This window comes from Falco peregrinus, chromosome 13 (assembly GCF_023634155.1).
Source record: "Falco peregrinus isolate bFalPer1 chromosome 13, bFalPer1.pri, whole genome shotgun sequence".
Classification (NCBI taxonomy): Eukaryota; Metazoa; Chordata; class Aves; order Falconiformes; family Falconidae; genus Falco; species Falco peregrinus.
The window spans coordinates 14,212,911-14,230,747 of record NC_073733.1 but is presented as its reverse complement, the minus strand read 5'-3'; the positions used below and the strand labels follow the sequence as shown (position 1 = coordinate 14,230,747).

General features: G+C 42.0%; 1 protein-coding gene across 1 annotated transcript in view; it reads right to left on the bottom strand.

The window, feature by feature from the left end:
* The window catches only part of HTR2C (5-hydroxytryptamine receptor 2C), a 103,149-nt gene that overhangs the window by 57,845 nt on the left and 27,467 nt on the right, over positions 1-17,837 (bottom strand). The gene's annotated exons all lie outside the window — the stretch shown is intronic.

Here is a 17,837-nt window from a genome sequence, read left to right as displayed (position 1 = left end):
ACCGTCATAATTAACCATCCTGTAGTTTTGTTAATACTTTTATTATTATTTTACATGGATTCTAGCTTGAAGTCATCAGCTTTTTTTTTGTGTTGCATCCCTCAGTCTCCAAAGGTAAAACTTCATCGCTAATTCCTTCAGCTGCAGTGTTCTAAGCACATCACTGTACCAGAAAAATAATTCACATTTCATTAATGCATTCTGCATGTATTTAAGAAATATCTCTACAATTTTAAATTAAAAGCTGTGCTTACCACAGATTTTTTTTCCAATAGCTAACTTCAAAGCACACATATTGAATTTTGTGGTCAATCACCAATTCCAGTTCAATCTACTACTGACAGTCCTTAAAATTATAATTTAAGCATTAAGCAAAGCCAAGTTCTTGTCTATGCCACCCTTGCTTTCTGATAGAAGTGAGTAATGAGTTCTTTGGGCACGTTTTTTAACTTCAGTCTTTAAGTCCAGTTTAGAATAAATTGAAGGTAGAAAAACATTTTTGTTTCTCTTCTATCAAGAACACATGAATTATTTAAAGCAAGAGTTTGGTGTGCTGAAGTGTTCAGGTATTCCAGAAGGCTAAGTCAAAGGGAAACAAAAGCTGCAATGGTTCGTAAGTCTGTACTGGTTGGGCACTGGGGGGTTCACGTGCCTTTGGGAGTGTTTACCATCATTACTCTTGCTAAAAGGAACAAGCAAACAAAACAACCTTTCTCAGAATAAACACAATTATTTTTTCCTTTGAATTAAATGCATTTGTCTTTAGTCGTTTTACCCTTCAAAGCTCAGAACGTTTTTTTTCCTGGAGAAAGTCAGCCACCTGCTGAGAACTCGAGACGTTCCCCGGCCCCCAGCCAGGATCCTGCCTCTTCTGGACAGACTGCAGAGCTCCTGTGCTCTCCTATATCATTTAATAACTCTCTGGGAGTCACAGCCTGAATTTTAACAACACGCATTTGAAATTGGATAAGAAATCAAGGATTGTCAATTTAGCCCCAAAAAAAGAACCTGAGTCTCAGGCAGACTCAGAGGAGAATAATACTTTAATTCATGGTAAGTCTTGCTGTAAAAAGCAAAAGTACTTAATGATCAAAAGCGATGACTTTCAGCAATTCCCTCCCCACAAGAAAAACAAGCAATGTCCAAAGCCTTGTCAAAGACATAAAGGCCAGAAGTGAGCAAAAGAGATTTGTTTCCTTCTAAACTATCAGCAGTATTCAATTCCCTGAGTCGCATTCACATTTCATTGATAAGCAGATGAAAGCCAACAAGTTTTTAAAGATCAAACATTTTTTTAAATCAAAAGTTTTTCCTTCAGCCCTGGCTTTGATGATAGACCTCTATCAGGGTAAAAATAAATCTGAAGATGAGTAAACTGCACTGCAAGTACTGCAATTTTTGACAGCAAAACAGTTGCAGATAGTTCACAACTATCTGAGCCAGACAGTCAGATGATGTAAATTGTTACAGTTCCGTGAAGCCCGCTACGAAATAGCAAATAATTTTAAATTATATAAGAGGATATACAGTTTAGGCTCAAGAAGGCAGATTTAAGGCTTCATTCTTCACTCTAAACTCCATATTTCCTGCTATTTGCATCTTTACTAATTTATTTTTTTAATGCATTGCCAAATTCATTTTCATTTTTCTTTGGAACAGAAGGTTGCTTTAAAATACATCTTCTATGACACCCTTGCAAGGGCCCCTTTAGTTTTAGTGAGTGAATAAAATCATATTTTTATATTTACAGAATTTTGTATTTTAGGCACTTGCAACTCATCTTGCTCCTTTTTGTAGCAGTGCCAACACGCATCTCTGTTTCTGTGCAGGTCTACTCTTAAACGGTGCGTGAGAACACAGCAAGTCCAATGGAGACCACCAAGGTGGCTGGGGCTAAGCACATTAAATACAGTGTTTGGTTCAGCATCAGGTTTGCTTCAGCACAGAGCAAAGGCTTTGAACGGGGATGTATTTGCTGTCTACAGCTCCCTGCTGGTGCTTACAGAGAAGGTAGTGAGACTCTTCCAAAAGCTGCACAGCAAAATGACAAAAAACAACGGTCACAGTGATAGATCTAAGGAAATAACGTAAAAAATAGGAAAAAAAATAGAGAAAGGAAATCACAGCAAGGATGGTCAGACAAGGGAAGTGGGTCACAGAGAAACCACAGGATTTCCATCCTTGGGGATTAACCTCCGACACCCGATCTAATTTTAAAGTTAGTCCTGCCTTGTGCATGGGGTTGGACCTGAGACCTTCAAGAGGTCCTTTTCAGCCTAAATTATTCTACAATTGAATCAGAAATTGCTTCTGAGCAAAGCTGTCCAACCTGGGGATGTTTATGAGCTCCTATCCCTGGATACACACCCTGTGCTTGTCCCTATTATTTGTGCTCAGGATAAAACCAGCACATCCTGTCGCCTTTTGTTTCCCCAAGGCCAGAAATAAAACCACGTGCCCAGGTGGGAGACCATAACCATGAGGACCCCAACCTGCATGATGTGGGGACCAGGACCCTACAGCTGCACCAATACCTGTCCCTGTCACAGCACGGAGATGCACATAGCGATGCCAAGTCCTCACCTCTGGTCCCGCGGTGAGGTCACAGGTGTCTGAGGAATGCATGGTTCAAGTATATTCTGAAAAGTGGCAGCTGTAGAAAGCCCCAATTCATTTTCATCACTTGGGAGCATCAGGAAATTTTCCTGCCTTTCGAAAGCCATACATGCACTGTGAACACAGAGGCACGTTTTCACAGCCATTTCAGAGGGAAAAGAAAATTCAAAACCTACTGATTATCCTGCAGATACTCACTTCAAAATTAACTGCAGATGCAGTCCAGAGAAGTGCTTATGTCTACTTTTAAGTATTTAAATACTTTCCAGAGCCACTCTTGAGCTGGGGACCATATTACTAGCACTTTGATTAGGGACTCTTTTTCCAAGGAAGCATTCAATACTCCCTCTTCAGTTTTGCAAGAAATTCTGCAAGTTTTACCAGCAGGTACTGGAGATAAATCGGTGTAAGAAACACTTCATAAAACTTCAGGAAAACCTCCCCAAACACAGCTTTTGACCACTATTTTTTAATTCCAACACAGAAAATAACTATTTAATTACTTGTAAACGCAAAAAGAATATTTCATTTTTTCCACAAGAAGAGGAAAATGGGTTTCCTCAGACACAAACTCAAGTAATGGTATTTTGTAGGGTCATAATAATGAATCACTACCATTCTGTCCAAAACCAAATAGCATTAATTTCCCTCTCTGTATCTTCCCACATACTGAGTCAGAAAGGCATTAATTTCTTTTCCAGACATTTCAAGGCAATACAAGCACATGTAGGAGATCTTAATCTACCTTCTGGCAGTAAGACTAGTGTCCTTATTTTTTATTTACCCTTGGTGAAAGAGCACCTGGGAAACTCATAAGAAGATGTAGATACTCTGCCACTCCCTGCAATGATAAACTCACTCTCTCAGCTCAGACACACAGAAATACTACAACAGAATAAATCTGAGTCTCATCACACTGTCCTAAATTCTTGGAATGATTACACCATAGTTGTTCATATTTTCTATGTGTAGCTGTCATTACAAACTACCTTTTTTAAATTTTTGTTATTTAATTTTTTTAAATATGCATGTCCTCAGTGGCTGAAATTCATCTTTGTAAAAAGACCAGCCTAGCATCCCTCAGCCTCCTTGGCAGATATATTTTGGGATCCTTATAATTGCATGGGATGTTTACCTACCACTGTATATGGAGTTAATAATGAATTAAAATTCAGATTTTGCTTCAACCTCATCGATAAATAACTGAAAGCATTCAATACAAGCATTAAAATGTCAACACTTGCTATAGGCATTGTGTGTATTTGCTCCCTGGTATGCAGAGGTCTGAGAGTCTGCAGAACCCCCAACACAGCTCCTGTGGCTGTAAAGACCCCCACCTTCTGCCACCACTGGGATGACATTTCCTTTGTTCCTTTTTAATTCAGCCATATGACAGGGTAAACATAAAATGTAACATCGGTGGGAAAATCTTATGTGGTATGTATTTTACCCTCAGCTTTATTAGTATTGTTGTAGTAAAGTGCTATTAAACTCTTTCTTAATCAGAAGAAAACAATTTTTTCTCTCCTCTCTTAAATGCTTTGCATTTGGCTCTTTGTTTACACCATTAAGGTCTGGAAATGAGCATTTGCAACTCCCAAAATAAAATATAATAAAACAAAACAACAAAAACACTTGCCTGGCTTTCTGCAGCCAACTTTTTGTGAGTTTTAAAGCTATGTCTATTTAAAAACCAGAAGACTCCACAATTTTCAGCAGTTTTTGCAGCACAGTGCTCTATCCCATGTGTGGTTGAGTATCTTCACAATTCTACGTTACCATATATATACGGCATTTGTAACCACTATGTATGCACCTGTAGGAAACCACACTGAAATACATACGTGCATCTAATAAAAAATAATCATGAAGTGATTTCTTTTCATATTTTGTTTGGGGGGAAACATCACATTCCATAAAAATGAACCTGACAATCTTCAGTTACTGTGCATATTTTGCAATAGTAATAGAGAGCAGTAGTCAGTCTGGAAAGGAAGAACATGAATATTCACCAGGCCAGATCATGAGTCATGGCATGAATGTACACACATCGTTACATAAAACACACGTGCCTGTTTTTAGGGGAATGGTGGTGACTCATCTGTTACTTAATAAGGCAAATGTCTCAAGCAAGCAAGAAATCATTTGATGTCGCATTTGTAGCTTTCTTTTCACTCCAGCACTCTGGGTCTTCTGAAATCACGCCGGTTTGGTAACGTCACTCATTTTCTAACAAAGAAACTGGGATTTTTCATGCAGTGATGTGGGGCACACCCTGCACCACATGCAATCCTGGCAGAATCTCCCTTTTGCTTTGCACGTGAACTCTGGGTTCAGGCACCTTGACCCGTCGTGCCTGACGTGGCTGCTCACCGTGGGATTCATACAGTTGAGATTGCTTCTCCCTTAAATCAGTTTTCCAGTAAATACCTGAAGCTGAAGAACCCTCTAATTCAAAGTTCAGAGAGCTATTTATTTTAAGCTATACGAAATTTAATAGAGGCCTCCTACCTAACGTGGTGGTGCATTATTAATACCTGCCACTGAGTGCCCCTCCTGTTGTCACTGCTGCCTAAGTGTCTTTAAAAAAAAAATCAACAGCATCAGATAAGCCAGGGAAAACAAAAGCAAAGGGCAAAGCATAATAAAAAGTGTCCCTAACAAACTGACAAACCACTCAGGGCTTTTACTATAATAGCATAATTAGATATATGTTTTCACATACCTGTACAATGTCAGAGAAGGGATTATTGAAACATTCATGAGTTACTTAACTTATCTGTATCTCATACTTAACAACAGTTGATGTAAGAACAATTACATAGGAAGCATAGCTATTCATAGCAAGAACAGCCAAAGGTTACTATCGTATGGATAATGCTCATGGAGTGATTCAAACTCAGCTCTTGGCAGTGTGCGGCCTCTTACACACCAAAGCGTTGGTCCCGACACTGCACCTCTTGTTAAACTCTATGGGGATGCTCTACTGACTTCCTCAGCAGAAAAGGAAACTATGACCTGGTAGCTGTATTTTTCCTCTTCTTCCAGCTTTACAGGCTCTCACATGGCTATTTAACATATGAGTAATACATAGGGTCCCAGAAATGTTAGGGAAAACAGACTGATAAAAGGGAAGTTATGTAATTTCTTAAAAAGATTTTTAAAAAAAGAAGAAAACACAAAACAAACAAAAAACCAAAACACCACAAAAACCAACAAACATCCACCCACACAAAGAAAACTGTAAAAATGCAAGTGGGTTTTTTTTTTTCCTCTTTAGTGTTTGGGTTTTTTTTTTCTTTCTTTTTTTTTCCTTGGAAAACTGATCCATATGGACCTGAAAGGGAATGAGTAAAAGTATAAATTCAGAAAGCCAACACTGCTGTGATCTAAATATATCACAAATGGATATTTCGGCAAGTCAGTACTAAAAGAAAAAACCTAAAGAAAAAAGCAGGTAGAAAACTCTTAACAACAGATATAAAAAAAAAAAAAGAAGGACAAAGAACAACAACATCATCAGACTAAAATGGTTATAAAAAATGGTCTGTGTGATGCCTACTATTGAAGAGAGAAAATTATCTACACAATTATAAACCTTGTAGTTTGATCTTAACATGGCAAAATTTCAGAACAGATTTAAAAGGAAAATTAAAGACATGAAGCTACATGGAAAGTGATATATAATAAACTTGAGTTTCTAAGATGTACATAGTAACAGGTTTGAACTGCATGCCTTGGGATTTTGGTTGTTTGTTCTTTAACACCCCATTCTCTAGGCAAAAAAAGTAAATAAATTAAGTGGTTCCAATTTACATGGACTTCATTAAACCTTTTGATATGGTGTCACCAGGGAAACTATTATGCAAACTCCCGAGAAGACGATGAACAGAGCAATTGTGAAACTGCCATGGAATTGGCTGCAGAAAAGACAAAAAATGAATTAAGTTGAAAACCCAAACCCTTGTCTGGAAGTTGTTCACTGAGGTTAGCAAGGTTTGATCTTGATACTCATTTCATTATGATTTTTTTTTTAAATGATGCCAAAACAAAAAACATTTTACTGCGAGAATTGAATGTACTGATGATTCAAAACCAGGATGCAACACCCACATTGAGAAAGGATGGAACATAGCACAGAAGAAGCTGAATGGCTTTGAGAACTGAACTAATCACATAACCAATAATAAAATGTGATAATACAAACTATAAATATCTAACAGAAATTGGCTGTAAACTAAGAGTTTATCAGTTAGAAACAAAGATAATTACTTCGGTGTCTGAGCCACACATCAGCACCAGAAGGACATGAAAGAGACAAATATAATCTAAGCCCTATATATACACCAAGCAAGGCGTTTCTTGTAAAGGTAAGGAGGAAGTAGTATCACAGGCACAAGACACTTGAGTCCTAATACTTGTATCTTTATTCACTATTCTTCTATTTTCAAGAAAGGTGATTCAAACAGGAAGAAGCCTGTGCATCCATGGGCAGGAGCATCCTGCCTGTGAGCCAGCTCCAGGCCATGGATACGTTGCACCTAAGATGCGTTAGTGCACCGAGAAGGTGAGTAAGCACCAGAGACTGTTGTGCCGTACGGGCATGGCCATACAGAGCAGCACATACCCAGCCAGCTCAGGGGCTTGGCAAAGCGAGCATGGTTGGGCTGCACTCACCCATGGGGACAGCAGAACAAGAGAGACATCCCAGAAGAAAAGAATAAAAGGCTTGGCTTGTTTAACAAGGGGACAATATGTGGTGGACTCCAAAGTGGAACTGACCACCACCACCTCTGTGTCCCCATTGCATTACTTTCTGTAGACTCCACTAAGGCAGGGTCACAGTAATGACTGTTGTTTTGAATCACAGAATGACAGAATGGTCGGGGTGGGAAGGGACCTCTGGAGATCATCTAGTCCAAGCCCCTGCTAAAGCAGGTTCTCCTAGAGCAGGTTGCTCAGAGTCATGTCTATGTGGATTTTGAATGTCTCCAGAGAAGGAGACTGCACAGCCTCTCTGGGCAGCCTGTCCCAGGACTCTGACAACCTCAAGGTAAAGAAGTTTTTCCATCATATTCAGAAGGAACTTTTGTGTGCCAGTTTGTGCCCATTGCCCCTTGTCCTGTCACTGGGCACCACTGAAAAGAGCCTGGTCTCATCCTCCTGGCATGCATGGGGCTGTCCCCCCCAGGGGCAGGACCCTGCACTAGCCTTTGTGGAACTTCACAAGGTTCCTCCCTGCCCAGCTCTCCAACCTGTCCAGGTCTCGCCGAGTGGCAGCGCAGCCTCTGGGGTAGAAGAGGAGACGCTTCTGTGAGGAAAAGAGACTAATTGCACAAGCAGGTTTGGGATGTCCAGGCAAAGCCTCTCATAGCATCTCGGGCAGGGTGCCAAGCATCTCCTGGAGACACCGGCTGCCCGTGGCCGGGGTGGGTGTGCTCTGCACTGGGCTAAGAGCTGGCTGGGCGGCCGGGCAGAGCGTGGTGGGGGATGGGGTGACATCCCGCTGGCGGGGGCACACGGGGTGTCCCCAGGGCTCAGCGCTGGGGCCGGCCCTGTTTGATATCTTTATCAATGACCTGGATGAGGGCACTGAGCGCACCCCCAGCCGGTCTGCGGAGGACACCAGGCTGGGGCAGTGCTGCCCTGCGGGGGGGCAGGAGGCCCTGCCGGGGGTCTGGGCAGGCCGGGCGAGGGGCCCAGGCCGGCTGTGTGAGGTTCAACCCGGCTCCGTGCCGGGCCCTGCCCGTGGGGCACAGCAGCCCCAGGCAGCGCTGCAGGCTGGGGCAGGGGGCTGGGAAGGTGCCCGGCGGGAAAGGGGCTGGGGGGGCTGGCTGGGCCGGCTGGGCAGGAGCCAGCCCTGTGCCCAGGTGGCCACGGGGGCCAGCAGCAGCCTGGCTGGTGTCAGGAGCAGTGTGGCCAGCAGGGCCAGGGCAGTGCCCGTCCCCCTGTGCTGGGCCCTGGTGAGGCCGCCCCTCGAATCCTGTGTTCAGCTTTGGGCCCCTCACTGCCAGGGGGACGTGGAGGGGCTGGAGCGTGTCCAGAGCCGGGCAGGGGCTGGGGCAGGGGCTGGGGCACGAGGCTGATGGGGGGCGGCTGAGGGGACTGGGGGGGCTGGTCTGGAGAGGAGGAGGCTCAGGGGGGCCCTGACCGCTCTCTGCAGCTCCCTGGCAGGGGCTGTAGGCAGGGGGGGTCGGTCTGTTCCCCCAGGTAACAAGCGACAGGACAAGAGGAAACGACCTCGAGTTGCACCGGGGGGGGGTTAGATTGTGTAGGAGGAAAAATGTCTTCACTGAAAGGGTTGTCAAGCATTGGGACAGGCTGCCCAGGGAGGTGGTGGAGTCACCATCCCTGGAGGCATTCCAAAAACGTGTAGGCGTGGCACTTTTGGCACCACTGCGTTAGTGGTTGGGCCTCATGATGTCAAAGCTCTTTTCCAACCTAAATGATTCTGTGTACGTGGGCACCTTGTAAGTCTGCTTTCCCTTTTCAGCGTTGGCTAGGGACAGTCCAATGCTTTAAATAAATTGTTCTAACAACATGGCTTTTTGATTAAATCTTATTGTCTAGACTTCAAAAAAATTAAACTTATTACCTTGACTTTTTAAGAAAATAATATTTTGTTTCATTTCTTAATTCTAGCTTCTTTCCTTTCCTAGACCTTACAGCTGCGAGAAAGAAAAAAAGGAGCCATAAATCAAAGAGTTTGATCAGCTTTGGATTTAGTAATAAAGAAAGAAAAAGTAGAAAGACGGACTACTAAAAAGAAAAGTAATTTAAGACATTTTTTTTCCCCAAAAAATTATTCTGGGGAAAAAAACACTCCAGTATGAACTAAATTCACTACTGAATTTCTTAATATAATGATATGAATTTGAGCTTTTTCCCCTTCTTTGGTTATTGTTATCTAACTTCAGTTAATGCCCTACTGTTTCATACTCATAATTCACTGTTAATTCTCCTTAGACTGATGTAGCAGCTCTATTATGAACTGTAGGCTTTTTCCCTTCATTCCCTCCCACTCCTTTAAGAAATGTAATAATCAACATCAAATGTTCTTCTGTATGTTCCACTGCTCTAAAAGCAAAGAAACAAACCCACCCATGCTGACTGCTTCACTCCATGAGAGGCCGCTTTAGGCTGGGTGCCTTATTCCAGGTAAATTCTGGATTGTGCTGCTGCTCTCAGACAAAGCCGGGGTAGATTCTGAGCTCCTGCACTATTGTAAATCACAACTATCTTAAATCAAACAAGAAAGCCCAATCCCCTCTCTGGTCAGACAGGCCTCAGTAAAGTCACTCTTGATTTGTACTAGAAAATAAGCCAATTGCATCGAAATCTCTTCAATGAAATTAGAAGTGAGCTCTTTATTTAGAGAAATGATTTAATTTTCAAAGCATTTGACAATTTTAATAGACATAATCTATGAATAAGTCAGGGTGTGCAATATGCCTGAAGCAAGAAGAAAAAGGCTCATTAACTTTGAGAGAATAGACAGATGGGCACGTTGGGGTAGAGCTCTGACAGCTCCTGAATTATGTAAGAACTGAAGAGCAAGGAGTCGGATGCCACGCACATGTGTGCAGGAGTCATTTCCATGGGAGCAAATTGCAATGACACAAACTGTCATCTATGACATCAGTAAATGAGTCAGGAAAAACAAAATGAAGGAGATGAAAGAAAATACTTCAGTTTCCAGCATGACGTGAAAGGCAAAGGAGGTCTATAGACGGTGATGCAATTTGGATTAACCCAGTTCTCTTTATGAGAGTACACAAGAAATAAGGATTTCATACAGTTCAGATTGTCACAGAGTGTATGAGGCATGCTGAAATCACAGCAAGGGAAGCAGTCCTGACAATGCTGGTACTGCACAGAGCAGGCAGATGGTTGGCTGCATTTAATGAAACTGTTAGGACCACAGCAAACAAAATGAAAATAGGAGAGAAGCTGTAGACAAAACCAGGAACACAACAATGGCGAAAATATGAAGGCCAAAGACTAACAAAGAAACAGAGACTCTGGCATGAAGACAACCTCTGGTCTCAAAGGCAGCCACAAAAGAAATCTAGCATTTAGAAGTGAAGGAATAACTAGTATTTAGAAGTGGCATCATTCAAACAGGATCCAAAGCAGTTACTTCCTTTTTTAAAATAATATTTTCCCTTCGTTTACCTAAAATTTGGGTGAATTTTGTCAGGTGCATCCACAGTGTTTTCTGGCTAGGCTGTTGATGACTGCTGTGTTATGGTCAGACACCCAAAAAGCCATCCCCATGTAAGTGATGGGTGACAGGAGATCAGTCTCTCCTTACACTGGTCATACCAGCACAAGTATATCAAAGGGAGGTGATCAAATGCACTTTTAATAAACTCAACTAAGGAAAAATACTAAAACTATCAAAACAATTTATATATGAATCAGGTAGCGCCTGCATTTTAATGGCTGGAACAAAGGCATCTGAACTAATGTTCTCTTGCAAGTGAATACTAAGTTGTTTTCACTTTGTCAGCAAAGTAATAGCTATGCTAACAGCTCAGAGTTAAGGAAATAACAACTGACTGTTTGTTATTGTTTTTTAAGTGGGGAAAAATGTATTCCCCCCCATCGTCCACCCCCAGGTACAGTACGTTTGAAGGAGAAACACTTCTATTCTCCTCTGGTAACAGCAAGCCCCTTCACAGGAGGGAAACACTCCATCAGAAACAGCAGGGCAGGCCCATTGCTCCTGGCTTCTGACCTCTAACAACTTCAGTATCACCACAAACTAAAATAATTTTGGTGCTGGCACCATTGATTAGAAGTGAATGAGCATTTTGCCCCTGACTCTAGTTAAGCTGGAATTTAATTCTTCTATGGTTAGTTGTCACAGCACTCTCCAAACTAGCCGGCTGCAACAAGGTCTTTTACCATCTTATACCAGCATACTCGTCATGCCAGTCCCTCTGCTGCCTTCTCCTAGTCTCTCCTCATACAGGGCAAGTGTTCTCTCTCCTCTCTGATTCTTCCTCCCCTCTCTTCCTTGGCTGCCCAACCACTTAACAGAACCAGCCACAGCTGCACCTTATCTACATCAGCCAACCCGCTGGCCCTGAAGCCAGCCCACAGCTGTATATTATCAATGCTAATTAACCCAGCTTCATTCCACTACAGTTAGTCTCACAAGGAGAAAAAGTATGTTTGAAGACAATAGGCACAATATCTTTTCTGATATCTGAAGTCTCTGAGTCAAGAGTGTCTCTCTTGCCAGAAGTTTAAACAAACTAACAGTTTGAGGCAGAAATTACTTTTGTTTGTAAGTACAACTACAGCACATGGCAAGCGCTGCATGGACAGACATTAAGTTTGGGGAGTCAGCAGCAAAGACACCTCTTTGGGCAAATGGCCCATTAATTAATTTGCTGATCAATGTGGGCATGAGCATGAGACAACCACAGCCAGGCTGTGTTTGGGAGTCTGCTTTGTTTTTGCACAGCATGTGCTGCACCACACAGACTCTCCTACTCCATCAATGGTAGTTTGGGATTTCAGTAAGTGGGCACATTGTACCAAATACATACAACTTCCCTGCAGTCTGGATTAATTAATTATTCTGCCCTGTTGGCCTATTAGGAAACAGGAAAGCCAAGAAGCAGAAGCCCAAAGCCCTGATTCCTGTATCATTCCCATTTATTTTTCCACATTTCCTGCACATCCCAGCTGAAGTGAGATCTTGTCCCCTATATCAGCAGACCTGCATTTGGAACAGCTGCAGAAATGGAGCTTGGGTATATTTGTGCAACAACGCAAACACCTCTTGAGTTCTGTGACAGTAAAAGTGCACCTGATATTTCCATTTTCTAAACCCATCACCAGCTAGTAAAAAAAAATGATCATGGGAATATTTAAGAACAAGCAGCATCAGGCCAGGTAATCTAATATTTTAAGTAACTTTACACCAGGCAGCGTAACAGTTACAAACACATTTTGATAAATGGCAGCACTCTAAAAATGAAACAGTTATGTTACCTCCATTAATTAACAGGCAATAATAGACTTCCATGTGCAGATGAGCTAACAAATGTCATCACATAAATTTTAAATTACACTGGCATCATTTTTCTCTCACACATATTTGACCCTCAAGGAAGGTTTGCATATAAAGGTCAAAGAAGGTAGCAAACACATTTCTCAATTCCCAGTTTTATTACAGTAAAGCAGCACAAATAGCAATTAAAAACACTAACTACTCAGTGAAGCTGAAATCAGCTTCATCCACACAGGTCAACAGAGGCACATCCCGCCCTGTTGATGCTTTCATGAGCCACAGTGTCTTGCTAGTAGAATCGGTCTGTGGGGCTGAAACTGTGACCTTCAGACTAGGGGCCACGGCACAACCCCCTGCTGCCACCACTACTCACCATCTCCTTAATGATTTTGGGAAAAAGCCACTGGGCCAGTGTCTGTGAGGCATACAGTTTTGAACTCATGCCTTCAGCTTGCAGGCCCTTTAGTGAACTCAGTAACTCCCAAAAGTAAAAATTAATTCACTCCTGTTGATATGTGATCCTTATGTAAAGATGAGGAAGGCAGGATGCAGGAGGCCCTAACACAGGGCTACATGACCAGCTGAAGTGTACTGAATTGAAATTAATGCATGGAGCGTGACACCAGCCTTGTTTCTAGTTACAACATAACAGTTTCCATGAGACTGTCCTAGGCAGAGCTAGGTTCTGCCTATGTTCCATACACAGCTATGTTCTGCTCCAAAATTAACAGACTTCTCAGTGCCATTAAAAATAACTTCTTACTCAAGTGCTTTGTTCCACAAGTCCTGGCTGTCAGAAAACCAAGGAGTTCAGTACAGATACTGACACCAAACAGGACAATGTTCTCTGCTGGAAAACCCCTTTGGGCAAGAAGAACATCAGTAGACAGTAGATGGCAAAATCTGTGCTGGTGATGATGTGCTACTGCACAACACTCTGCAAGACCTTCAAAGCAAGGAGATCCGACAAAACAGGTATCTGAGTGTTATTCCAGGTCAAGGCTACCAAAACACACATCTAGGAACACCCATTGGCAATATTGCACTAGAAAGGAGGACTGGAGGAAGGCAGACATATTCAGCAAAGCAGGGAGCACCATACAAGTTGTTAGAAACCTCAGGAATGAGCAGGCAACCAGCAGTCATTAAACATACTGGACAGAAATATGAGTTTACAGCTCCTGAGCAACACCAAGGATTTTGAACCTAGCTGTAGTCTCTGTGTTTATGTACAGCTGCGCGTTGTTGAGATGCAAAATGTTAGAAACCAAATGCCCTGAAACACTAGAGAAAGTCAGCTAAGCACATCTGATGCAACCCAAGAAATTCTCCTGCAGTAGTTTGTTTCCCTAGCAATCACAAAAGAGAAAAAAAAAAAAAGGTTGAGCACAAAGAGGCTCCCATTTGAGCCAATGGCACACAGAAAGCAAGGCACGTTATCTTAAAGCTCTTTCATTACCAGCCAAGCTGTACGACTTGACATTTGCTGAGGACAAAGGGATGGTATATAAGTATTACTACTATGGCTTATATGGACCTAAGGCACAGGAACTTCACTAAGCGCGGGAACATGAGCCCCACAAAACCTGCAGGCAAGTCTCCCCGGGCACAGGAGAGAAAAGGTCTGAAAGTAAGGAGGCATGAACTTAATCCTGCTTTCACTTCCCCGCAAAGCTGTGTGGGAGGACAGACATTGTTCAAGCACAGAACTAAGGAGGAAAGCAGAAAAACCCCAACCACCAAAACCTAGAGATTCTAACTTCATTGAGGGTTCATAAGACATAACAGTACCAAGCAAAAATTTTTATATTTGATGCTTCAATAGCATTAAATTAATTTAGAAGACTGAAAGACATAATACTTTGAACTTTCTAGATAAAAGCACTATTGTAGTCAATCGGATGTAGAAGGGCTTTATTCTGCCAAAAATATCAGCACCATGCTGCAACGCAGAAGCCCTAAGACACGAGACCCAGCTCTGAATCAGAGCAGCTGATTCATTCAGAAACAAGGGTGCTGCACTTCTCGCCTTGATCCTACTCACCATGCCACTGCAGCCCACTGAGAACAAAGTTCTGCTACTTATATGGCAAGTGAGAGAAAACCACTTCATTTGACAGCTTACAGAAAGGGTCATTTCTCACCAAGCTCCAGAAGAGCTGTGAGGCTTCAGTGACAACAGCTAGGAGAGCGATTGGGAGGGCAGGGTAGAAAAGGCTGGAAGAACAGGTCTTAGGTCTAGAGAACTAGAGATATTTTAGTAACTTGCTCGTTATAATAATATGCAGAGTTAAAACATAACAAGAAAAACAAGACCCAGGAAAAACAAGAGCTTACATCAAAGCCAAATACTCCATGCAGCTTGCTCCCAGGAGAAAGACAGAGATAGTACCTCACAGGTCTGAATCTTAACATATAACAGGAAAAATACAGGATAAGCTTTTTTACAGAAATGACTGAAATACAGGACAGAGATGGAATTTTAATCTTAAAGTCATTTTTTTAAACAGCATTATAAATAATTCTGGTAAACATCTTGAAATACTTCTTGCTCCCACTTGCTATTATTTAATATCAAATGCATTTTTTACTTCATTTCTTTTAAGACGAAAAAAGCACAGTCCAGTTACGAGAGGTAACAGCAGTATGAGTTACTCAGATTTCTGCTTTCATATTACTTTGGGGAAAATGAAACTAGCCTAGTGTTGCCAACTGTCACAGGTTTTCCTTGCAAATCTTTAAGTATCTTGTGTCTTGGGTTTTTAAATCCAAGCCCCTTGAGACAGTAGGTCTCACGGCTGCAGGTAGAATATGAAAAATACATCTCCCAAAGGCTTCAAAAACATGAAGCGAAATATAAGTAAACTATGTATATAAAAGCAGGGTGTATTATTTTCTGAATTTTCTGATCTTAGGAACTTGACTCATGGCTCTAAAACTCTCTCAAGGCCAGTGACTTTGCATTCAGAAACTTCAACGAGAGATTCTTAAGAAGCTCCACATCCAGAACAGTTAAAATTTAAGGAAAAGGTTCAAGCTTCATATCTGACACCATCCTTCCACCACAACATTGCTTGCAGACGTCCCTGGAATAATACACTGCATTCCCCAAAGCCAGCATTTAAGTTTGCAGGGTTTCAACAAGACCTTTGTTCCCCAAGCCAAACAGGCACTCTCCTGTGTTCTTGGAGCAGCAGAGAACAAGGCCTCAACACTCCCATACACCGCGCTGTGAGCAAGCCATGGCACCTTATCCCTTTCCAGTCCGATGCAAGTGGGATCTAGTCTGGTTAAGCCACAGCTGGGGCAAGCCAGTCTCTGGGATGAATCAGATCAGGGCAAATTTCTCCTATAACACCATGGACAGTCGCTCACAGAGGTAACAAACAAGTTTTCAATATAGTAAGGTGGTGGCTAATCGCTCTTGGGCAGGAAGGAACATTCACAGCAGAACCTGCAGCTGGCCAGCTGGGAGTTAGCCTGCAAAAGCAGAGGATTCCACTTGGACGTCCTGGCCTGAGAGAGCTTCTGGTGCCAAGAGACCTCATTTGCACTGGAAACCTTTTTTTTTTTTTTTTTTCTTTAATATCTGCAGAGCAACACAGAAACAACATGAGGCAAAGTCCATACAAACTTAGTACATACACAGTTTGCACAACAAACCTCCTATACCAGCAATGCTTTTGATGTTCATGAGCCTTTTCCCTACAGATGTTGCATCAGTGCTCAGCTGAACACATATCCTTACTAGTGAGAATACCCCACACTGGAACCATTTTTCAGAGGGAATTAATCTCTGTTGCTAGCATCACAAGAGAAATTCAAGTAAAATACCAAAGAAATTCAAGTAAAACGCCCCAAAACAATTAAAATATTACAGGCACACAGAAAAGAGGCAAACCCACACACCCTAATCTTCAGTTCTTCAGGCCCACCAAGAACAGCTTACTGCACCCAGGGGCTGGCAGAATAAGCAGACAGAACTGCACTATTTTAACCCAACAGACTGTGCTGCCTGACCATGTTTTCCCCAGATGCGAACAACTGATTGCATCATTTTTTTTTCCTTCATTTTTGTGAAAACAGAAAACAGAGACTCTTTGATATAAAATGCACGCAAATAATACATGGGCAAAGTTATAATCCTGAAAAGTCTTCTAGACAAGACGAGGACATGAAAGACTTTTATAAAGATCCTTTTACCTTGCTTGGATAAATGTTATTTAGAAGATCTCCTTATCAATACAGGTGGCACAAAGTATGTTTGCTCTGATGTACTTCACACAGAGCTATCAAAACCAAAGCCATATACACCCAGGTGTGCCTGGTGTGCTGATGTTTACGAACTTAACCTGATTTTTAAGTAACAGCAGCTGTGCACTTAAGCCTCTTCGTCTCATCCCCTCATGCTTCAACATGCCTCACTTGCAGAGCTGATACAGTGATAACAACAAACCACCAGGAAATTCCTCCATACCAAGAGTATCCTTTATTTTAGGAGGGTTTTTTGGTTCTTATGAGATCTTTCACAGACTACCAAGCTCTGCACTGTTTTGTGAGTTCTAAGAATGGACCCTGCATGGGTCTACCAGAATGCCATTAAATTGCCATTGAAAACCAAGATTTCTTCCCCATTTACTACTGTGAGCTCAGGCTTGCAGGTAATAGTTTTTATGTGTGTATGTATAGATATATATGCACAAACATGTATCTTATCTATGCATGGTTTCTATCTCAATCTATTTTTCAGTAAGAAATAACTCATAATTTATTATTCTAAAAATATCCAGGGCCGGGGGAGTAGGGAAAAGGAAAGATAATAAAACCAAACTCCTGGGTTTGGGGCATTTCCCTTATCACAATCCATGCCTCAAATCCCTGTTATATGGGAAAGGACCTTCCTACCCAGAACAATGTTTGGGCAGAATTCAGAGCTGAGCACCATCTTCTTACGTGGCTGAAAACAGTATCTTCCACCCTTCTTTTTCCCAGTGACAGATGTATCCTGGGGTACCAGTAGGTTCTTTCCAAAACAAATGTGGCACAGCTGCTATGATTTATCTTCACAGCTCATAGCTTAGAGTTACAGACAGAAAATACATGTAAGAAAGGAACATCTCTATTGAATGTTCCTACATGCTGCAAGAGTTCCCTCAGCTGCAAGGAGGATGCTGCAAATTGTCTGAAAAGGTTA